At 47.3% G+C, this 24,344-nt stretch overlaps 1 long non-coding RNA gene across 2 annotated transcripts in view; it reads left to right on the top strand.

The window, feature by feature from the left end:
• LOC102163764 overlaps window positions 1–24,344 on the top strand; it is a 525,917-nt gene that overhangs the window by 252,734 nt on the left and 248,839 nt on the right. For both annotated transcript variants that reach the window (XR_002338695.1, XR_002338696.1), the window contains exon 4: window positions 19,088–19,179. This is a non-coding gene — a long non-coding RNA (uncharacterized LOC102163764). The remainder of the gene's footprint in view (window positions 1–19,087; window positions 19,180–24,344) is intronic.

Raw genomic sequence — 24,344 nt, forward strand, 5'->3', positions numbered from 1 at the left:
AGTCTTGGAGGACCCAGGGTTGAGCAAAGTAAATGCAGTGCCTGCTCAAATGGCAGAGCAGTGGGGAGCTCCCTCCCGGCGGAGGAGAAGGGTGACAGATGGATTGTAGGGAATGGAGAGGAAACGCTGGGAGACTGGCTGGGAAGTTGGGGCAGCATCCAGGTTGGAGATGATGTGAGGTGGGCAGGGAAGGAGGCAGTGGGGCCAGGAAAAGTAGATGGATCCAAAAGTAGATCTGTCCAAAAGTAGATGGACAGATAGTAGGCAAACTCAGCAGGGCTTGATGTCGGGTTGGCTGTGGCAGGCAGGCGAGGGTGAGGAAGGGGTAGAGACAGACTCCGACGGTGCTGGCTCCAGCCACTGGGTGGGTGAGGGTGCCAATCATGGTGAGCCTCACAGCTGGGCTGGCTCTGCTGGATCCCAGCCTTTGCACCGTGTTCCTTCTTGGGCAGGCCTAGGAACTATGTCCAGCTGCTCTTCTGTTCTTTCCAGCAGCTCCCAGAAGCCTGTCGCTTTCCAGCAGAGCTTCCTAGGTGCCTGCCCTTCTTCCTGCGGTTCCTCTTTCCTCCTTTGCAAAGCATTGGTGATCGACATACCCGAAGGCCAATGAGCTGCCTGGCCCCACCCACTACCCAGGTTCCCCTCTGACGTTTCCCCCCCGCCCCCGCCCCCCTTCTCTTCTGCTCCTCTCTCCCAAGACCTCTCAGAGTATCAAAATACCAGAGCCTATCAAGGGCAGTAGCAGGCCTGATTTCCACCTAGGGAGGGCCCGGGCCCAGCTGGGTCTTCTCACAGCATCCTGCTGCCCTGGATCCACCCCACCTGGCCACCGGATGCCTCCAGGAGGCGGGGGAGTCTCAGGCTTCCGGGCCAAAGCCTGCCGCTAGTAAACATTCCTGCCCCATTTAGAGGGTTGCCAGATGGGCTTGAGTCACAGGGGGCCGGGGGAGGGGCTTTGGCTGGGTCTGCTTGTGCCACGTGGAAGATTTGGTGGTTCTCTGCTTCCAACTTAGCTCCTTGTGAAGCCGCTCTGAAAAAAAAAGCTTCTGTCCTCTCCAAGAAGTCTTTGCGAAGCCAGTGTGCTCATGGGTCCCCCTCCCTGTGTACACGAAGCCACTGCACTGTGGGTCCCCCTCCCTGTATGCATGAAGCCACTGCACTGTGGGTGCCCTTCTCTGTGTGCACAAGGCCAAGGCACTGCGGGTCCCCTTCCTTGTGTGCACAAGGCCAAGGGACTGTGGGTCCCCCTCCCTGTGTGCATGAAGCCAGTGCACTGTAGGTCCCCCACCCTGTGTGCACGAGGCCAGAGCATTGCGGGTTCCCTTCCCTGTGAGCATGAAGTCGGTGCCCCCCTGTGTCCACTCTTTTCACCTGAGACAGGGGAATCCTAGTTTCCAAGCTTGCTTAGTCATCCCCCAAAGTGAGGGGCTCAGTTTTCAGCTGTGCAAACTGAGGAAACTAAAGATGATCAGGTTCATCTAACTGCCTCACGGGGTGGGTATGGGCTAGCCTTAGTCTAGGACAACCTTTTAAATATTAAACTCAGTGTCACAAGATGTTATATTCACAGCCTCAAGAAGTCAAATGGGGCTACTCAGCTATCTCAAATGGGGTAATATTTATGCTAATAGTTACCTTTCTTGAGGGTGTTTTATACATGCTCTTTAATCACAAGTGACCTTCTGAGTATTGTTCTATCCATTTACAGAACTGATGCCTGATGCCCAGAAAGGTAAGTGGCTGGGCTCATCACCTCCTGCTGAGGAAGTGAAGAGCTTCCCTTTGTTGTCAGGGCTCAGGCCCCAGCTGGCTCTGGCTGTAAGGTCCTGCCTCTATTTAGGAACCCGGGGCATGAAAGAGTGATTATGGCCAGGACTGTTCTGTCCTGGGCTCCATCACCCTCCATCTCAGCCTTGTCTGTGTGGCTGGTCCTCAGTACCATTTCCCTATAATGATGAGGAAACAGACTAGGGAGGGAAAGAAACTTGCCTGGGGCCACATGGCAGCTGGGTGGTAGAACCAAGAACTGAAGTCAGGTTCTCTGAGTCCCTTTCGGATACTCATTCCACTCTGTGCCACTTTTAGCTAATTGCATGAAGCTCTTGGTGTGGCCTTCACACCTGGTGGTCCTGAGAACCAGTGTGGATGGACTTCAAGAAGGCAGTGAGGGGTGAGGCCAGGCTCTGAGTCCTTTCCTGTTTCTGTGACCTTGGGCAGTTTACCTCCATCCCCTGAACCTCTACTTCCTTGGGTGTCAATTGGGGACAGGGATCTTTGTCAGGCTCTTCTTGAGGACAAAGAGGTGGCATGGGACAGGCTTTGCAGATGGTCAGGGGTTGCTATTCTTCCTGCTGTGAGGCCTCCACACCTGGGTCAGCCTCGGCCAGTGCCCCAGGGCCAGAGCTCTGTGTGGCCTGCAAGCTGCTTGAGCTTGTGCCTCCTGGGTGGCAGGAGCGCTCAGCTTTCGGAGGCTCTGGGATAGCCTCTCTCAGGCCTGGATGTGCCACACACAGTGCCCTCACCCCCTGCCCACATGCCCTTGCAGAAGACCCTGGTCTCTAGTTTCTGGGAATCAGCTGCCCTGCAGCTTTCTTTCCCAGGAGCTGGTGCCAAGCGGGCTCTGCCTCAGCCTCTGGCGGGCCTCCAGGAGGTCTGTGTTGAACACTTCTCAGCAGCCACAGGAGAACAGACTTCATGGGGGCTGGAAGAGCCCCAGCAACGGGCCTCTGTCTGCCTCACCCCAGCTGTAAAATGGGTGTGTGGTTGGTGCGTGCAGATCCACACACAGGGCCTGCTGCTCCAAGTTGTGTGGGGCCAGCTAGAGACCCTCTCTACCAAGGCCCGGCTAGCAGCCCCAGGGAGGGAACCTGCACAGAGCCTTTCCTTTTTAGGAAGTGTTCCCAGGTGTTCTGTCCCTCATGCATGCAGGGGTGGGAGGGGACACCCATGAGCCAAGGCCACCTGCCTGCCTGCTATTATAACAAGTGCAATTTTGTGTGACATGAAACTACACCCCTGAGAGGTATGGGCCATGATTCCTAGTTCAGATGCAGACAACAGCAAGTATAAGAACTGGGCAGGGTCACTCAGCTCTATGGCAGAGCTGGGTTTGAACCCAGGCAGGGAGGTTCCAGAGTCCGGTTCCTATGTCCACAGCACATGTCCCAGGTTCTCCATTCCCAGCCTCACCATGCCATCCTGTGCCCCAGTGGCAGTGCACTCTATCCTGCAGAGGCAGAGGGGCTCAGCTTGGTGTAGATACTACATGTGCAGAACTGAGGCAAGTTTATTCTAGCCAGGGCATCCAGAAAAAGTCTAGGGGGGAGGGTAGGGGCATCTTGTAGGGCAGGGGTCTTAGTGGCTGCATAGTGAGGGCTGTGTGAGCTAGCTGGCCTGATGGCCTCGGAGAGAGGGAGGGGCTCGCTGTCTCCCCTGGTACCCTGTCTGGACAGTGTCATCTGAGGCACGGGAGGCCGGGAAGGTGTGTGTGTGTGTTTGTGAATCTCCAGTATTTCATCCACTGTCCTTGAAAAATTCTCCCCAGGCAGAGCCTCTTGTTAAAGCCTGGCTCTCTAAACCTGATCAGCTCTTGCTCAAGTATTTGACAGGAAGACTTCTTTACATGGAGTCCTTGGTTCTCTCCTCTGCCACTGAATTCCTCACCGTTCCTTTCTTGCTTCAGGCTTACTGTCTCCCTCTACTTCCCTGCTTTCCCTCCTCTGTGCCTTGGTTCCAGCTGCCTCCTTGGTCAGGTCGTGTCTGAGACTGTGTTTGAGGGGGGCCCCTCCCCTCCTGTGAACTCCCTGGCATCCTAGGACGCAGGATGGGAAGTGACAGAAGCAGCAACGTGGCACCATGGGAAAGCACTGCTGGTTCTTTAATACCCCCCCCCCCGCCACCCCTGACCATGAGACCTTGGAGGGCAAATTCCACAGCAGATTCATGTTTGTAGTTTCTTAGTTTCTCAGAATGTTGGTGGATTACTCAAAAGAAGGAAAGATGGCATGAGCTGAGGGTGGAAGCTCTGTGATTGGCCTGGGAACTAAGATACCTGTGTCCCTTTTCCTTCAGCATCTCAGTAGAGAGTGGGAAGGATGCTGCATATCCCATGGCAGTTTTATTTGGATGCCTCCATGTGTCCCCTTCTGGAGAACATGCACATTTTAACAGGTGCCTGCAAAGCCTTGAGGAGGAGTCCTCAAGTGCCAGTGGGACTCCGGGTGCTGTGGCAGGCTCATGGCTGGAGCTCTGTCTGACCCTCCTGCCCACTTCCCATCACGGCAGGGCAGGGCAAGTCCTGGGCAGCTCCCAGCTGGGAGCGCCTGCTGTCTGGTGGCTGGCTCCCATGAGGCCCTCCCTAGGTTATCCTTTAACTGGGCCCATTTAGGGAAGCATGCCCTTCTCCTTTGCCCCGGATCATGGGGGTGGTGACATTTAAAAATACTGTTAATAGCTGACATTTATCCAAAGGCACATGCAGCAGTGCACTGCACACTTACTTGAATTATCTAATCTCATCTTCACACTAGCCCCGTGAGGGAGGCACGGTGACCGCCCTCTGCATCTCACCAGGGGAAATCTCATTTGTCTCCATGTCTGGCTCCCTCACCTAGGGCTTGGATATGCCCGGGCAGGCAGGAGCCATGCCTGGTTCCACTCTGCGCCTGGCATATCCCTGATAGGATGTGTGTGTTCTGTGCTGGTTGACCAAACAAGGGGAGGATGAAGGAGTCTTTGGGACTCTGATCCTTCTCATTAACCTAATTTGAGGACAGTTGCTCCAATGCTATATAACCTTAATTGAGAAAGTCGGACATAAAAAGTGTGTATGCACATGTGTGTCTCTGCAGGTGGCACATGGACATGGTGACGTGTCAGTCATCAGTGTGAGCTTCAGGTCCTGCTACTTTGGGGGGAAATCCTGATTCTGCATTTTTCTAGCTGTATGATTTGGGGATGATATGCCTAAACTCTGGAGGACTCACTTTCCTTTTCTCTAACAGAGGGGTAATAACAGTATCTGTCTGACAGGGTGGTTGTGGGGATGAAATGAGTTATTACACACAAAGTACTTAGAACAGTGCCTGGCCCAGGGAGCCCTAGGTAAGTGTTTATTATAATTAGTAAACAGTTAGTGATGGAGGGAGCCAGGTAGATGGATAGGTGTGTCGTTAATGGCATGTGGCGAACTGGCCTTGGAAGCAATGCATTTTCTTCTTTCTGAGCACCTCAGCTCTTTGGCCTCTCCCATGTGACACCCAGGGGCAGCTAAATTTTCCTGTTCCTTTGAGCAAGGTGTGTATTCGTTGAGACTGACATGAGGAGGAGGCAGTAGCCATGAGGCTCTGAGAAACAGACTGGCCTGCCAGCCCTAATGTGCTACAGACTCTAGCCCTGGGCTCTCATTTCAGAGCCACTTTTTGCTGGAACAGTTTCTTCAGGTAGCCTACCCTGGCAGGCATCATGCCCTGCTGGGGCCTGCAGCCAAGCTGGGGCCCAGCCTGCTAGTGGAGGCACTTTTGAGCACTTTCCACTGGGGTCTGAAGAGCTGGTGTTGGCCTGTGCTGAGGGACCAGGTGGCCTGGGTCAGAGGGGACATGTGGATGGCTCCAGGGATGTCCACAGCTGAGCACCAGTGCCTTCTCTGGACCACTGCCCAAAGCCCCCATCCCGGCCTCTTGGGCCCCTTAGACCAGAAATGGTGAGATGAAGGGGGAAAGGTTCTGAACTGACTGCATTGAAATCTGCATTTACTAAAGAGAAGACTTGAGGTGTCTGGATTTACCTGGGACTGACTAGATTAGTACTTCTGCTGTTAGGGAAAATGGAACTTAAGAAAGAATAAACATCACTTATAGGAAAATAATGAAAATGTTATTTTTTGCATATATACCTATGTGGCTTATGACATTCTTACTACTATATGCATCTATATGTTTCCCTTCCTGTCCATAATTTCAAAATATGTGTACTTGTGTTCATGTGTGTGTGTGTGTGTGTGTGTGTGTGTGTGTGTGTGTGTGTGTATGAATTGAAAGAATTGGTTATCTGTGGGTGATGGGAGTATGAGCTATTTAAAATTTTTTCCTTAATATATTCCACTGTATCATTCTAATTTTCTCAAGATAATAAAAAAATAAAATAATTATATATCTGTAGACTATATTCTTAGCTATGAACTCTGTTCTTCATGTCAGGCAAATTGGGTCAATAGGTGATGTGTGCCAGGTAACAGCAAGGCTTTAGGCAGGGTCTGTGTCCCCAAGAGTCCCTTCCCTGAGCATGCTTGATTGGTGTCACCTCATTGCTATATGTATTCACATGAAGCTAGAACCCCACGGACTGTTTGTGTCAAAGGTGAGAATCTCCCCAGACGAGTAGAGAGCCCTCAATGCCAGCAGTGCAGGGTCCTTGTCTCTGCTTTACATATTAGAAACTCGGGTGGCCTGGGCACTGTGCAACAGAAGCTGGGCTAGAACCCAGGTCCTCGGACCTCCAGCCCAGGTGTGCCTCCCTCCATACCACCTCCAAGGGTCAATAGGAGGGGCTCTAGGACACCTCTCTGGTCTCACACCCTCAATACTTGGTGGGGATTTATGGCTCAGAGAGAATAAAAGCTTAGAGGGCTTTGCAGTTTGCTCAAGGTCACCCAGCTAGGAGCAGAGTTGGAAGTAGAATTCTGGTGCTCCACGCCAGAATAGAAAGATGCTCGGAAGAGAGCTGTGATATGGGAGTAAGGGCAAAAGAAAGCAAAGCAATGAGAAGAAAGGAAAAAGACTACAAGTGCTTCCCAGAACAAAGAACACAGACCAGTGAGTGAGCGAGTGTGTGTGTGTGTGTGTGTGTTTTAGGGGATGAGTGGGAATGGCATTGCTGTGCTTGGGGAGGCAGGAGGTGAGAATGAGAGTTCGGGAGTGGGGCAGAGGGAAGGAAAAAAGAGACAGATGGGCAACAGTCCGTGAAAGCCAAAAACCTCAAGTCAGACAAATGTTTATTTTATTTAGTGTTGATAACGGGAAAAAATGCTGACGGAAACTCACAACTAGCACAGGCCAACACCAGCTCTTCAGACCCCAGTGGAAAGTGCTCAAAAGTGCCTCCACTAGCAGGCTGGGCCCCAGCTTGGCTGCAGGCCCCAGCAGGGCATGATGCCTGCCAGGGTAGGCTACCTGAAGAAACTGTTCCAGCAAAAAGTGGCTCTGAAATGAGAGCCCAGGGCTAGAGTCTGTAGCACATTAGGGCTGGCAGGCCAGTCTGTTTCTCAGAGCCTCAGTGTCCTGGTCGGTGAAATGGACACGGTCCTTCCTGCTCTGTCCACCTGTTGAAGCTGCTGGGAGGACTTCACTTCTGGTCCATGTGGGATAACAGGCACTGGATATACCCTCCTGTCTGAAACAGATGCAGCAACAGCAGCAACAAAAAATAGAACACATGAAACCATGGTTTTCAAGACTCTGGACATCAGGAAGCAAATGCTGCGATCTGTGAGAGATGGGAGACAAGAGAGGTGAGACCTGACGTTGACCTGACTCTGGGCATCAGGAAGCAAATGCTGCAATCTGTGAGAGATAGGAGACGAGAGGTGAGACCTGCGTGGAGCAGGTCTCAGGCTTCAGCACAGGGAGGGGAGCCCAAGGAGCTGGGTGGACCCTCGGTTGGAGGCACAGAGCAGTTGAGTGCGCAGGACAGAGTGCTGTTGGGGAGATGCAGAGAGGACCCCCTCAGTCCTGGCAGAGTGCTGATCAGCCTGTGCATGTGAGGTTTTTCCCTAGGCTGGGGGAAGAAAACCAGCCAGCAGGATTATCAGGAATGGAGCACGGAGCTTACACGGAGATGACTCTAGTTTCCGTTCCCACCAGCCAGACTGGAAAACTCACCTCAGAGGGCATGGAGTTCACTACTCTATTGCCTCGTCTGCATTCAAGTATTCCTGCTAGTCCAGAAAAAAGTGTCCTTGTTTTCAGTTACTTTGTTTGAATCGTGTTCAAGCTTCTCTTTCTTTGAATTTGGTTTTCACGGCTCTGAACAGAACAGCTTCTCTGTCCCCTTCTCCCACCCCCATATTCCTCATGCTTTCGGCTCGATGAAGAATATGGGTCAGTTGTCCCATAGAATGTCCCACATTCAGGATTTGGTTGCCTTCATTCTCATGGTGTTGTTGAGCTGGTTCCTTTCTTCTCGCGCTTTCTTATACAAGAGACTAGATGTAACAGCTTCTCCAGATTCAGATTCACTTGAATACTTGAAGGGTGACTGCCTTCTTCTTCTTCTTCTTCTTCTTCTTTTTTTTTTTTTTTTTTTTTTTTTTGAGATAGGAGCACTCTATTAATTTCCCAGTTGGCTCATATCAGGATAGGTTGCTCACTTCAGCTGCTGTAAAAGTAGTGTCTGGCATGCTAACTAACCAGAGTTTCACTTCTTTCCATCCCACACAAGAAAGCATATTAGGATGCATATAGGTCAGAATGGTGTTCATATATGAGCAATCTTGAACTCACTCATTAAAGTAATCTTTCTAAATTTGATCCCTTTTTTTCAACCTTAGCATTTATAACCAATGATGGTGACACATGGTGTGTCACATCCTTGAACCACTGGATTACCCGGTCCTAAAGGATTAAATGTGAGTTTGGAGGCTGTCACCTACAGGGCTTACAAAGTAGGGTGACCAGTTGTCTCCGTTTGGCTGAGACTAAAGGTTTTCAGGGCTAAAGTTGGGATTGCTCTGGGCAAAGTAAGATGACGAGCCACCCTGTGACAATGCCCAGACTTGTCAGGTAACCAGGACTGTAAACAAGCCCCTTAGTGTGTCGGAATTGCCAGGGCATTAGCCTCGCTCCTGTCTGACCCCTTTTTATACCAGCTGAGAAGTCAGTGGTTGTCTGGACTTGCCTGTGATGGAGACCACAGTCTTTTCCTTGAGGTGGCCAATTTCATTGAGAAGTCTGACTGTTAAAAAGTTGGGCCTCCCTGGGAATCCTGTGAATGCCCTTGTCAGATGGAATCTTACCCCACAGAGCCAAGCATTTGAGACTGATCTGCCACTCAGACCACAGAAACCTGACCATATTCCCTCCAAGAAGCCCCCTGCTCCAGGTCATCACTGGTTGTGACTTCACATCCTCTTACCCTACTTTCCTACCTGTGACCTCAGGACATAGTCCAGGTGCTGGTGTAGGAGGGTCACTGGCTCTGGAACAGAAGCTTGACTTGAGTGTGAGGGAATTCTCTGCAGAGGAGATGGGCCTGCTCCCTCTTGTCATCTAAAATCCAGGTTCACAGGCATTTCCTCTCCCCGCTTCTGAGCCTTGTGCTATGTAACCCCTGTATAGGGGAGAAATGTGCATCAAAAGGGAGACCTTGTGTGTTCTTACACCCTCTCAAGGGGCTGATAGGGGAAGGGAGTGCCCAGCTCCATCCGTTAAGGATGAGCCAGCTATTCTAACCTACTTGAGAGGATTTAAAAGTGGAGCCAAGAATTTAACTTCAAGATATACTTTACCTCCCGAAATCAAATCATCTCATTTTCAGCACAGTTGTTGAACAGACATTCTTGTTGGGTTTAATGCTGCAGCTTTTCCGGAAACTCTTCTGTGGAATGAAGGTCAGGATTTTATAGGCTCAGATGCATTTCCATCACCAGCTCAGTGATTGTCCTGGGGACTAGCTGGCTCCATTTAAGATGTCTCTCCTGTCTGATCCCTGCTCGGTGCCATCCTCTCTGTCTTCCTGTCCTCTCCCTAGGATTCCCAGAAGAGCCCTTTAAATGCCCCTTTCTTCTAATCCTTCCCTAGGAAGACTCTCCTTCCCTTAATGCCTATCTCATACTAATTGCTTCCCTCCCTACCCAGTTCCCCAGGCTGTCCTCCAAGGGCCTCATTCTTTGGCCCCATGGTCCTGACCAAATCCCCTCCCTCCATGGCCTCCACCTTCCTTCTTCTGAGACTAGTCAAACAGATTATATTTGTTCCCACCTTGGTGCTTACCCTCTTCAAGGACTTCTCCCTTTTCTGGCTTCCAGTGTCACAACCCTATGGACCAATTTCTGTTCCCTAGTGGATCTTTCTTCTATCCCTGGTCAATTTGTAAGTCCCTGGGGGACAGGGGCCAAAAAGTGTAAGAGACTGAGTACTCACCAAAGATCCCATGTCATTCTTTGCATTTCCAGCCTCCTTTGCTGGAATGTGGGGCCATGTGACTAGTTCTAGACTGAGCTGAAGTGACATGTGTCACTTCCTGGCTGAGGCAGTTAAGAGCTGGCAGGAGTCCTCCATCCCTTTCTTTCCCTTCTGCAGCAACCACAGATGCTGTGTGATCCAGATGGTATACTACATGATGACAGATCCTCTATCAGCCTGGATCCCTGCATGACTGCATGGACCAAAGCTTCCTACCTTAGACTTATAATATGAGCAAGAAACAAACTTTATCCTGTTAAGTGTCTGAGATTTGGGGATTTTTTTTTCTGATGCAGCAGCTAGCATTGTTTAATATTGATACAGCATCTCCTTTGTCATGCTTACCCCCTTCATCTTCACTTCCCCCTTTTGGAAGCCCTGAGCACAAACTAGTCACCCAGTGTAGATTCAGTAAATGAGGCTTTTTAGTCTAAATGATGAATTTCATGGAATGGTAACTGAGATGTGGAACTCATAAAAGGAACAACTAAGAGGATGTTCTTAGCAGCACCATGCTTTAACTTAGCCACCATGCTTTAACCACCATCCACTGTCCTCACTCACCAAACCCTGGAACCTTGTAGCATGCTGACCTAGATGCCACACCAGGGCTGGGATTCCTATAGCTCTATGACTTTGGAATAATCATGCGCCTTCTCAGAGCTTTGAGTGAATCACCCACAAAATGACCAAGTGATGTTTATTCCAGAGACCTGGAGCCTGCACCCCCTGCCCGACTCCCCCGCCAGATCTGCCCTTCTAGGAAGGCCAGCATGTTTCCCAGAACACAGGGGCTTCTGCTGTGGCTGTGTGGGTTTGATTCCCAGCTTCCCCTCCCCTCCCCAGCTCCTGGATATCTGATGTATAGAAGGTACAATTGCAATGTAGCTGGGAGAGGCCCCTTATTGGGGCCACGAAACTTCAGACTTTGGCCTGCTGTGTGCCTGGTCATCGTCTTTTCTAGGATTGGTGGACATGCTGGCAAGGTGGGATAGGACCCCTGAAGTATACAGGCAACTTCTGCCCTCACTGTGATATTAGTTAGAACTTCCCCTTTGGCTATAAGCCCTTTGAAGGCATGGCTGTCACTTTTTCACAATCTTGTTCCCATGTCCTTTTTAGAGCCTGGCCCAGACAAAGTACTAGAAGGATAACTGGCTTCCCCTGGGGATGCCAAGTGACCTGGCGGTGGTTCCTTAAGCTGAGGCTGGAGGCTGGAGGACTGGGCCGGGACTCAGAGGATGGTGTCCTGAATTCTAAGAAGAGCAGATGAGATGCCTGAGTGGATTGTTTCAGGATGAGATCCCCCCGGGGTACTCCGGGTGAGGCTGCGTGGGGCACTGGAGAAACTGGTGTTCCAGGCTTACCTCCTGCTGAGGTGTGTCTTCCTCACTGAAGTCAGATGCCTGCTGCACATATTCTTAACATATGTTGACCTCGGTGTTCTGCTCCTGCCAAGAAACTGTCACAGAGGTCTTTAGCAGAGGAAACAGTGTAAGAAGCATTCCTGTTGTACTTTGGGGCACTGTGCAACTAATGGGGCGTGTACAATGAGGGGCTGCAGGGCGGGGTGACCATGCCAAAGCCTGTTGGGTCCAGCACCAGAAGAGCGGGCATGGATGGTGCCTGGCAGCCAAAGCCCAGGCCCCTCAGCTGTCAGAATGAAGCACAATTGATGTAGGTTGAGTACCTACTATGTGCCAGGTGCTGGCCTTGGGCCACACACATCTGCTATCCCATTTCACCCTCACAATAACCCCATCAGGTAGGCACCATCCATTCAGGATGCAGATAGAGAAGCTGCCTCTGAACCAGCTGACTCTAAGGAAATCTATCACTAGTGAAACTCTAGGGAAATTGTATCGTGATTTCCTTGATGCCTTAAATCTAGTGAACCCATTCAGGAAGGGGGAGCCTATATGTCACATTATCTGATGCTACTTCTCTGATCTTTGGGGCCACATGGGGAGCATAAGTTAGCCTAAATGAGAATGATTCTATTTGACAGAGGGCTTGGGAAAAGCCACTGATGCTCGTCATTGGGATCAGGCTATGTGGCTTTTATCTCAGGAAGAGCATGCATTTTCTGGCCTTTTATTCTCATCAATTGCAAATACAACATAAGTAACACACACAACACACACTCATATACCTACCTGGGTGCACATCTCCATCCTTATACATATAAATATACAGGCATGATGCTGTTCACACAATGACATGTCCACATACACCTGCTGGTGTACTCACATGCACACACATGCACCCATATCACTTCGCCTAATTTCATGCACACAACCCACATTAAATTGCCATCAAATTGCCTAATTTCATGCACACAACCCACACGTTCCCCCTCATGTGGACATTCTAACCCAAATACACACGAAGCACAGACAGAAAACTCACACTCTGCACATGCGTTTTCTCTGAGCAAAGAATTCCTGTCTTGTGAAGGAAAAGATGAGGAAAGAGAGCCAAGAGTTCCTAGGTGCTTTGTGCCCTCCCCTCAACTCTATAAGACAGTGAGTAGGAAAACAAAAGTGAGGGGGAGGGGTGGACCTCTCCAAGGATGAACAGGTCCATGCCTTTACCTCCCAGATTTTAGTTTCTGCATCACTCAGGAGGGGATGAAACACTTCCACCCTCTCCATCCAGCCCCGTTACGTGCAGGCATGTGGCAGCCATTGAGATAGGCCAAGATAGGCCAAGTTCTCCCTAATGGGCCACAAGCTTGTTCTCTGCTGGCCCAGGTGGTGAAATGGGCAGTCAGACTCTGAAGGGTCATTAGCTAGAGGTCACAGTGTCAGGGCTGCATGAGCCCTTAGCCATTTAGATTTCCCCTAAGTTGACAGGTGGGGAAGCAGAGGCTAGGAAGGGACACTGGCACCATGACTGGCACATGCCAGTTACTCAGTGGACATTTGGTGAACTACTGTCACATGCTACCTTTTGCCATTTCCAAACCAGCTGTTGAAACATCTGAGAACTTGAACGGAGAGGCCTGGATGAGGCAATATTAAATTTTGTGCAGGTGATTGTGGGCAGTTTGGATGCTGACCTGCTCCTCTGATCCCATGTGAGGACAGTCTCTCTTCCTCCCTTGTATAGATGCCTTACCAAGGAAGTGAATTCCTCTTCACCCAGCTCGTCAGGATTCTCTGTGTTCATGTGTGTGCCTGCACCCCAGGTACACACACAGGCACGCTCTCACACATACACACCCTCACACTTACTCTTTCTCCCACAGGTTCACGCTCATATAGGAAACCGTCTCCCATTGAAGGGATCTGCAGGGAAAAGCAGATACAGGGAGGGCCAGTAAGAGTTTTCCAGGCTGTGTGATTCTGGGGTCCAGAATAACATGGTCAGGCTGAGCAGTGTTAAAGTGAACTTTAATTCTGTGCTTCTGGCCAGGCACTGGATTCCACCAGTGTGAGCCTGAGCATGGTCTGGTCTGTCCTCTTGCAAAACTAAAGTCCACTGGAGGGTCATCACATGTTAAACAACACTGAGGGCCATAGCCGGGAGGAAGGCTAGGACAGTCCTGTGGGTGCATCAAGGAGGGATTCTGGTGAAGAATACTCAGAAAAGGGAATTAGCGAAGGACATGTGGGATTTTGCCAGATCAAGAAGCTGTGGGCTGGAGTCGTGTGCATGCCAGCCTGAGGGGTGAAGTGTGTAGCATATCAAGGTGGTCAAGTTGTCCAGCGAGATCAGAGCCAGGGACAGGAGGGGCCAGAGAAGAAGTGAGGGGAAAGATGAAAGGGACTTTGATGTTTTCTAGGGTTGGCACTATCCTATGGATGGGGAAGTGGGACCCATAATGGGTTTATAGAAAGAAGGATTGAGAAAGGTCACCTTGGTGGCCATGAGGAACCTCACTAAGGGTCATTTAACTAAAGGCACCAGAGACTGAAGTAGAAGATAGTGGGGTCCCTGCCCTCCGGAGTTTCCAGTCAAGAGGTTGATGCAGTAGATGGGGCAGATGTGTTGGAACATGGCCACACCAGCAATGGCTGCAGGAAGTGAGAGGTGGATTGGCAAAGGGTTTCTGAGTCAGATCCTGGAAGGGGTCATGGAGCCAGAGGTGGAGGTGTCAAGGGCAAAGGCAAAGGTTGGGCTGGGGAGGGGGACAGACTCACCTTTCTGAGGTGGGGCAGACAGCAGTGTAGCCTCCCCCCTCAGGCTGCCTCGGGTAGGAGCCAGCCCTTGTTTGTCAGCCTGTGCTGTCCTGGGAGCTGCAGCCCAGAATATTAAAATCTTTCTCAGGTTTATCTCCTCCCCATCTCGCTCGTTTGAAACCCTCGCGCAATTGGGGGAGAAAGTTACTTTAATCCTCTGGTTCCTATCAGCCTAATTATAGTTTCAATAGACAACGGGCAGGGTTCTAAATGAGATCGGAGGACACGGGAACACATTATGTTGGCGCTAATAATGATCTGTCTTTGTTTTATCATTTCATGTTGTTGCTTCTCATTTTGGCTGCCTGAATTCTTAATGCCTTCGAGTGTCTCGCAGAGATTGCTTCCTTTTGCTGCCAGGCCGGGACACAGTTGCAGACTTGCATATGAAAATACCCAGCCTGGTGCCTGCAGCTAACAAGCCAGCCGCCATTTAAATTTCAATCAGCCCTTCTGTTTGTGTGTGAGTTCCTTGGATGGATGAAATTAGCAATTTTGAAAAATTGATTAAAATTGCTGGTTTCACGAAGCCTCAAAACATCAAAATCAATCTTTTTTTTTTTTTTTAAATACACCAAAATTTTTGTTAAACTCACCATGTCTGCAGTATGAGAAACTGCCAAGCATGCCGGTGGGGTGGTGGGAAAGAGGGAGCTGGGTGGGCTGGGGCTTGTCTTAGCTCTAGACCAACTTCTATGTGACCTTCTTAAATGTTTGAACCTCTCTGTGTTTGTGTTTTTTTTTTTTTTTTTTTTTTTTTTTTTTCCCCATATGTAGAATAAAGGGGTTGAGTAGATAGAGGATCTCTAGAAGGCTCTTCCAGCCCTGACAGATATAATTATGTGCTCAGAGTCAGGTTAAAAATGAGTGGATCTTTGTAGGTAGAATCTGCATTTAAATGAGGTGAGACTTCGAACAACAGATAGCATATTAGCCAATTTTAAGCTAAATCTAGGCACTTTATATACATTACTTACATCCACTGACTTGTCATAAGAAGCCTATGAGAAAATACAATGATTATCTCCATGTTCAGATGTAGAAATGGAGGCTTATACCCACCCTTCCACAGTGCCATGATTCCCAGTCCAGAGACATCCCCCCACATCCAGGTGAATAACCCCAGGTAAAGGCTGCTCTGACCTGTGCAACCGAGGGCTCTCCCAGGGCCCTCACTGGTTCTGGGACAGTCACACGCATGCACATGGCTTCTTGGCCTAACCAGGGGACCATGGCAGTGGATGTTGGCAGCAGACATTTGAGGCTTTCCGGGAGTCTCTTTTCTCTGAGCTTTGAGCTGACATTTTGAAGGCTCTATTCATCAACTCTGCAGCAGAGGTGACATGGAGAAGTGAAATAGTAATAAAAGATGCAAATGTCTTCTTTTCCCAAAGCGTGTGAGCTGCTCAACAGCCGCATACCCACAGTCCTGGCAGTGATCTTGGTACAGATAAAAACCCTCCGAAATTATCGCTTAGTTTGAGGAAAAAACCACTCTGCTGCCACAGGCGGGAGTACAATTCCTTCATTTCTGGTCCCAGCCTCACTGGCCCCCACTTGCGCTCACCTTGGTCCATAACTAGGCACTGCTGCTCCCTCCACTTCTATCTGAGTAAGAGGAGTGTCACAGCCACTTTCTGTCTTTTATAGCTCCCCCTGGCACAGCTGTCAACAGTGCTTAATCGCAGGAATCACCTAGGACTCTCTTTAGAAAAGTAGGGATGCTCAGTGCCTGCTCCAGACTGAGCGAGAGAAGGCCAGCCAGTTCAGGAAACCCTGGTTCTCTAGACATGCTTTCTGTAGGTGGACGACATCCCGTGGTCTCATCTTCCAATTCATTGGCCAAGGGTCAATGTGCAGACAATTGGAATTCTGTTTACCATCTTATACATTCTTATTGAAACCCTACTAAGGTTAGTGGAAAAAGATAGAGGTCTTATGGGAAAAGCAAACTTTCTAGACCTAGAATTGAATACCAGCTCCATCACAAATGCTTCATGACCTTGAGAGGTCACTTAACTCTGGCCCTGGTTTCCCTCAATTGTCCCATGAGAACAGTGGTCTCTCTCTCCACATTGTCATGAGGAGACATACATGGTACATAAATGGAATGCTGGGTACAGGATCTGGCACAGACGTAGGTGCTCGACCAGCAGTTGCTGCTATTCCTGCCAGAGGAAACTCATGGCATCCCTAAGAGGAGAGTTCATAGGCTTCTGTGAATCTCCAAGCCACTGGCCATTCCCAGAGGGTATAATTTCAAGAGAAGCAGTAGGCTAGGCTTACTCCCCAGGGAAGTGACTTATTCCTTTTACCAGCTATTATTGTATTTAAAACAAATTTGGGCCTCAGCCTCCTATAAACCACTATATGTTATGGCCCTTCAGGGAATTCACAACCTGTTGAAATGATAATGAACCTCCAGTGTCAAGGTTCTGCTTTCCTGTAAAACACATTGGGAGGCACACACAGGCCATTCTTTTTTTTAATTATTTTTTTATTTTTTGTCTTTTTGCATTTTCTAGGGCCGCTCCCGCAGCATATGGAGGTTCCCAGGCTAGGGGTCTAATGGGAGCTGTAGCTGCCGGCCTACGCCAGAGCCACAGCAACGTGGGATCCGAGCCGCGTCTGCAACCTACACCACAGCTCACGGCAACGCCGGATCGTTTACCCACTGAGCAAGGGCAGGGACCGAACCCGCAACCTCATGGTTCCTAGTCAGATTCGTTAACCACTGCGCCACAACGGGAACTCCACAGGCCATTCTTGTAGGCTGTGCAGACAACAGGAAGGAGGCAAGGGATGAAGATGGAAGGAATTGGAGCTGGCTTTCCTGTGAGTCCCAATCTGCTCAAGACAGTCTTCTGTGCCACCTTGGTGAACATCTGGTACTTCTTGTCTAGGATGGGGCGATAAGCTCAGTCTGGCTTAAGCCAAAAGGGAGGTGGTTGACACATGCTAGGAATCAGGCATGACTGGCCGTGGTTCTGTATGGAATTGTTGGCTCCACTTCTCAGTCTTTGTTCCTCTGTGTTGACTTCATCTTCAGGCTGGCTGTCCCCACAGGGTGGCAGAAATGGCCTCCAGGAGCTGCAGGCTTACATCTTTCCTGATAGGCAGGGACAGGAAGTAAACCTCTTATCCCCATGGTTTCAGCCAAGTCCTGATGCTGACTCTCCTTGGCTCATTCAGCCCTTGCCCTCCCTGAACAAGTGCTTATGGGCCTAGGAGGGAAGGACCCTGACTGTCCGGGCCTGGCCCACTTACCCACCACAGGGCTGGGAGTAGAGAGTCTGGAGGAAGAGGGGTCAAAAGTTGAGTGGGCAAAACCAAGAGATGTCCAGTCCCACTGGTCAAGCAGCCCAGGCCCAGTGACAGAACTGAGGGTGACTTCTCATCTCGCCTGACCCCTTACTCCCCGTCCCCTGCAAACACATTGTTTAGACTCTCAGTTTTGACCTATTAAGACCACACAGTGATGAAGACAATTGGGAATATTTGACCATTGTCTTCATTTGGGCTCCCCAGAACTGGATGCTGAAACTGGAATCAGGGGGTGAGATGTTTACCCAGACAGTCATCTCAGGAAGCACAGTAGGGCTGCAGAGTGAAACAGGGAAGGGAAGAAAACCACTGTGGGCTGAGCTAGCAGGTGTGTTTCTGCTGTGCGCCTTGGGAGTTTGGTTGCATTGGGTCCCCCTTAGTGACTGCCCACAGGACACTCAGAAGGGTCCCTCCAAGGAGCAAGGAAGTACCTAATGACCAAATCTTGCCCCTCAACAGTTGAGGGATGCTCCTGGGGTCTTACTGCCTGGCACTCTGAGCCTGCCCCATTGCGGGGAAAATAGTCTTACAGCGCAAGCCTGCCCTCAGAAGGAAATTCAGGTGCTTGAGCTGGAAGTATTATGGTGCATGAATGTGCCCCACTGCAGCTGCAGCTGACTTCCAGGGAAGAGGGCCAGGAGAGGTGGGAGAGACGCCAGCAGCATCTGCTACAAACTGAGACTGGGTATTATTAAGGAATTAAAAAAATTTTTGCTAGGCACCTTAATGACATAGTAAATAACTTAAAAATATGTTCTTATTATTTTTTTTAGAAATGTGTCATGAAGAATTTTGGTGTGAAAGGTAGTGACATTTGTAATTTGCTTTAAAATATTTCAGCAAAAAAAATGATGAAGCAACTAGTGCAGAATGTTAGCAGTTGTTAAATCTAGATGACAGATATAGATCTATGGGTGTTAATTATACTATTTCTACCTTTCGGGAAGTTTGAAAATGTATGTAGTCAACAAGAAGACCCAGGGTAATGCTGGGATCTCTTTCTATTTGGTGCCTGGGCAGTGGCTGCTTCTCCCTGTCCTGACACAGGTCAAGGGTCTGGAGCTCTTGTTGGGACTCTGGCCTTGCCTCCAAATTTTATGTGACTTTGGAAATGTGTCAGGGCCTCCGTTCCTCTGCCTGTAAATAAAGGACAGAGTTGTTCTAAATTTCTGGGGTCTGCCACACTTGGAGGCTCTGTGGGTCAGAGGAGAGTTTCTGAAGTGCAGTGGAAATTGCAGACTATCAATAGAAAGGCTTTGGAACTCCCAGTCAGCTGTCCCCTGGAGCTTTGTGTTAGGGGCTGTCAGGCCACTTCTGAGCAGCTCCAAGACCCAGCCTCTGATTTGGAAAATGATCCCAGTAAGTACTCAGTTGCCCACCCCCCTTTGTTTTCTCTTCTAGGGCTGACATTGGACTGCAGGAGGAAGGCAAGGTCCTGGGCCTTATGCAAAGAAAAGTGTCCTGGAAGTGAATACATACATTCCTGCTGCATGGTGAGTTTTTACTGTAAATGATGTTGAATTGTGTCAAATGAGTTTTTAAAAAAAATTGTTGGGATAATCATATGATTTCACAGATATTGGAATATTATACTAACTTTTTCTTCCTAGGATAAATCCTTCTCATTCATGGTGTATTATCCTTTTTTGTGTGTGTATTACTGAATACAGTTTTTCCATATTTTAAAGTAGTTTTGCCTCATGAAGAGTATTGGTCTGTAATTTTCTATTTAATAATATCTTTTTCTGGTTTTTGTATGAAGATAAATTGACTTTATAAAATGAGTTGTGGAAGGTTTCATTTGTTTTCTGAAAGAGTTTGATAGGTTTGGTATTTTTTTCTACCTAATTAAAAAAAATAGAATTTACCAATGAAGCTGCCTGAACTGATGCTTTCTTTGTGAGAAAATTATGACTAAAAATTCAATTTACTTAGTAGATATAGGATTATTTAGTCTTTCTGCATCTTCTTGAGTGAGTTTCACTAGTTTGGACCTTTCAAGGAATGTATGCATTTTCTCTAAGCTTTTGAATTTATGGTGTGAAATTGTTTATACTATTTATCTTTACTATACCTCTTTATCATTATATAATTTCCCTTTTTATCCCTGGATAGACTCTTTTTTTAATGAGATCTCCTTTACTTGATATCAGTATAGTCAATAGAACTTTCTTTTAAAAAAATTAAAAATATTTTATTATTATTATTTTATTGAGATATCTTGATAAAAGACCCTTTTTTTTTTTGCTGCTACTTTTAAAAAACTTAAGTATAATTTACCTATGTTAGTTCCAGGTGTACAGCATAATGATTTGATATTTTTTACACATTACAAAGTGATCATCACCATAAGTCTAGTTTCCACCCCTCACCATACTAAATTATTATGGTATTATCGACTATATATCCCATGCTGAATAGAACTTTCTGATAATTAATGTTTGGGTGCTATATGTTATTGTAACCTTTATTTTTAACCTGTGTCTGTATATTTAAAGTGGATATATTATAGACAGCATATAGTTTAGTCTTGCTTTTTTAATCTAATTTGTCAGGCTTGGGCCTTTGAATTGGAATGATCATTAATAGACTGGGTTCAAATATATCATCTTGCTATTAATTTTCTTTTTTTTTATCTGTTCCTTGTTTCATTTTTTTCCCTGCCTTATTTTGTATCAGTTCAGTACATTTTATAATTCCATTCTCTCGTCCCTCTAAAGTTATTAGCTGTATAACTTTGTTTTTTGTTTTCATGATTGCTCTAGAGTTCATTATATATATGTTAAACTTACCAAAGTCTACCTCCCATCAATATTATACTATTTTATTTATGATATGAGAGTCTTACAACAATGTAATTCCTTTCTCTTCCTGTCCTTTGTGCTAGTGTTATTATGTATTTTACTTATACTTACATTATAAACCCCACAATGCACTTCTTTTTTTATATTAAGTAGTCAGCTACCTTTAAAAAAATGGGTAAACACATACATTTTTATCTACCCACAACTTAGTATTTCCAGTACTCTTAATTCACTTTTATAGACTTGATTTCCATCTGCTATTTTCTTTTAGTCATAAGAATTTTATTGAATAATCCTTATAATGCAAGTCTGCTAGTGGTAATGAATTTTCTTAGCTTTTTTATTTGAAAATTCTTTATTTTACTTTGCTTTTGAAGGATATTGTCCTTGATATAGAATTCTAGGTTGATAGTTGTTTCTTTCCTTCCTTTCTATGCATTAGAGACATTGTTCCATTGTCTTCTGGCTTGCATAGTTTCACTTGAGTAGTCTTTGCAATTTTTAGTTGTTTCCCTGTAGGTTAAGTGATGAGTATTTTTTCTCTGACTGAAGATTTTCTCTTTGACATTAGTTTTTGTAAACTTGATTATAAAGTACTTTGATGTGATTTTCTTTAAGTTTCTCCTACCTTGGGGTTTGTCAAATTTTTTGATATGTCAATTTATATTTTTAATGAAATTTAGAAAACTTTCAGCTGTTACTTCTTCAAATACTTTTTATGTCCTCTTCTTTTTCTTTGGGATTCCCAAAGAAAATATATGGTAGACCACTTAATACTAGAGTATGACCCACTCCAAATATTATGACTTAATTGGTCAGAGCAGGAACATTTAGTATTTAAATTTTTTCCCCAGGTAGTTCTAATGTGCACCCAGAGTTGAGAGCCATTGACCTCATCCAACCCTCCCAATTTAGAGCTGAGGCCACTGAAGTGAAGAATGGTTAGAAGCAAATGTAGGTGAGATCATAGTCTGTTGCAAAGCCCACCTAAAACAAAGAGTATAGGATATGTACCTTATGGCCTCCCCGGAGACTGTCTCTTGGCATCCAGGTATTTGAAGTTGTGGCAGGAGGTCTGCAGTGCACTTGAATGCAAGATGTACATCCTCAACACTAGTAGCTAAGGCCAAACCATTAGCTATGCAAAACTATGGATTTCTGCAGTCCTAAAATCATTTAAATCAGCCTGGTACCACAGTAGTGCCCACATATAGACCTGCTGTGAGTCATTGATTGATTGTGATCAAGTTGATGAGAATTCTGGTATTTAACAGACTTCAGCATGGAACCCCAGGGCATATTCTGTCAGTGTTCATATCAATTCCATCTCTAGATTTACATCAGCAAGGGTGGTTCTCAGTTTGGTTTCAGTCATTCCATGCATTAAAAAAAATAGTGCTTTCACTGAGCCAGCAGGAGGCAAATATTACCTAGATTTTGATATTGAGTAGCACTCTGAGATTTATTGATTCATGTTCAAAATTTCAGCTATCCTAGGATTCCTTGGTGAGATCATTAGATGAGAATATTTTCTCTTTCCTTTCTTCCCTCCTCTCTCTTTCCCTCCCCTCTTTCCCGCTCCCTTCTCCTTCCCTCTCCTTCCCCTTCCCTCGTTCTTCTTTCTCTTTTTAAAATTAACCTTAAGTTGGTCATACGTGGAGTGATGGGATGCATCTGCCTGGGGACCACCTGCAAGTTAGTTCAGAATTGGATTATACCAGGGCTTCTTTCCTGCCTTGACATTCTTCTAATTATGTAATGCCCCTAGATGACTTTTGGCCATGCTTGGTTTCAGATTTTAGGCTGATAATGACAGCCAGATGACGCCCTCTCTGCTTCTCTCTCCTCAGCGCACTGTTAGCTTTTGCTTGAGCCTTGACTCACTGTGCAGCTTAGACAAACCCTCTCATCAAGCTGGCATTTTACAGGTGGTTGAGGACAGATGTGGAGAGTGAAAACAAAAAGTGGTGGTTAACACTTATGAAGTGTGTGTAACTGTTTTAAGTGCTTGACCCTCAGAGCCAGGCTATAGACAAACACTCAACACTGATTTACTTATTGGCATCAATGAAAAGCCGAATGGAACATGGGCAGATATCTTATTTTTAACTTTTTATTTGAAACGAAAATTTGCAAATATAGTACAGGAAGTTCCTGTGTACCCTCCTAGCCTTTCCTAATGTTAACATCTTACATAATTTGTAATTATTCAAACCAATAAATTACTATTCAGAAATACTATTACTAAACTATAGACTTCTTTCAGATTTTACTAGTTTTTTTATTTTTTTTCATTAATGTCCTTTCCCATTTCCCTTTTTTTTTCATTAAAGATCCTTTCCTGGACTGGTCCAGGATCAGTCCAGGACCCCATGTTGTATTTAGTTGTCATGTCTCCTTAGTTCTTTCCAATCTGTGGCAGTGCCTCAGTGTGCCATTGCTATTCATGACCTTGACCTTGTATAAGGGTACTGAGCAGTTATTTTGTAGGATGCCCCTCAATTTGCATTTGTCTGATCTTCCCCTTCATGCTTAGATTGAGGTTGTATTTCAGGAACTAGAGTACCGTATACGTGATGTACCCTTCTTAGAGCATTGTAACAGGGGCCACGTGATATTGATAGGTCTGCTGTTGACCTTGATCACCTGGTGATGGTGGGGTTTGCTGAATTTCTCCACTGCAGATTACTCTATGTGCTTTCTCCCTTGGTGTTGATAAATATCTTGGAGGAGCTCCTCTGAAACGATTCAGATATTCTATTTCTCCTCAGATTTTCACCCATTAATTTTAACATCTTGTCTGTAATAATTATTACCGTGGTGTTATAATGGCGAATATTTAAATTTCTCTCATCCTCTCTACATTTATTAATTAGAATTCTTCCATAAGAAAGAGCTGCCCCCCTTTATTTATTCAGTTATTTATTTCTAACTGTGTGGGCTTTGTGGATATTCATTTGATGAATGAGTTATAATTTGATATTCTTTTATTGCTCACAGTGTCCCAGCCTTGGCCCATGGGGGCCCTTTCAGGCTGCTTCCTCTGTCCTTTGGGCCTGTAGGCAGGGTTTAGGAGAGCCCAGAGTTCACCTTGGGGCAGTGAAGGCCAGGCTGTGTGTGGGATCAGCTTGAAGGGGAGAAGTGAAAGGAGAGATGGTGGCACCCAATACCCCCCACCCCATGTAGGATCTGCTTCTCTAAGACCTCTTCAGTTCCAGAATTTTCCTGGACAGCTCTGTTTCCCAGCTCTGTTTACAGCTGAACAAACCAAGCCATCAAGAAAGGAAGGGGCCCTCAGGGGCCACTGAGCAACCTGGGTAGGGGGTGAGGTAAGAGGGGCGACCTGAGCAGGGAGCCATGTTCCTGTCATCCCAGCCTGGCCCCCCGCCCCTGCAGGGCCTGGTTGTAAGTAGCCTGTTTCAGGATCTGGGCAACTGAGGGCTGAGGGAAGTGAGCCCCATCAGCAGAAGCTCAGGAAATAGGAGGCTTCTGGTGCAAAGTTTCTTCAGGAAGCCCCGGGCTGTTGGCTCTGCTCCCTCTCCTTTCTGCCCAGCTGAAAGGGAGGGGTTTTCGGTGCCAAATCCCCAGCTCTGGCTCAGTGGGGGCCTCTAATCCCCTCCTGGCTCAGGAACATGGTTCAGCCAGACCTACTGAAGTGCCCCCAGAGAGGATTTGTGCAGGCCTGGGAACAGGGCACTGTGGGCCTCAGGCCCACCCAGGCCAGGGCTGGAATGTTAGCGGCAGAGCATACGAAACAGGCATAGGGTTGGAGCTGACAATAAGTTCTGCGAGAATCAGGGGCTACATTAATAGAGGTCCAGTGAGCAGAAGGAGGGAGGTGACAGGCTGGCGTG

The sequence above is a fragment of the Sus scrofa genome, chromosome 14 (genome assembly GCF_000003025.6).
Source record: "Sus scrofa isolate TJ Tabasco breed Duroc chromosome 14, Sscrofa11.1, whole genome shotgun sequence".
Lineage (NCBI taxonomy): Eukaryota > Metazoa > Chordata > Mammalia > Artiodactyla > Suidae > Sus > Sus scrofa.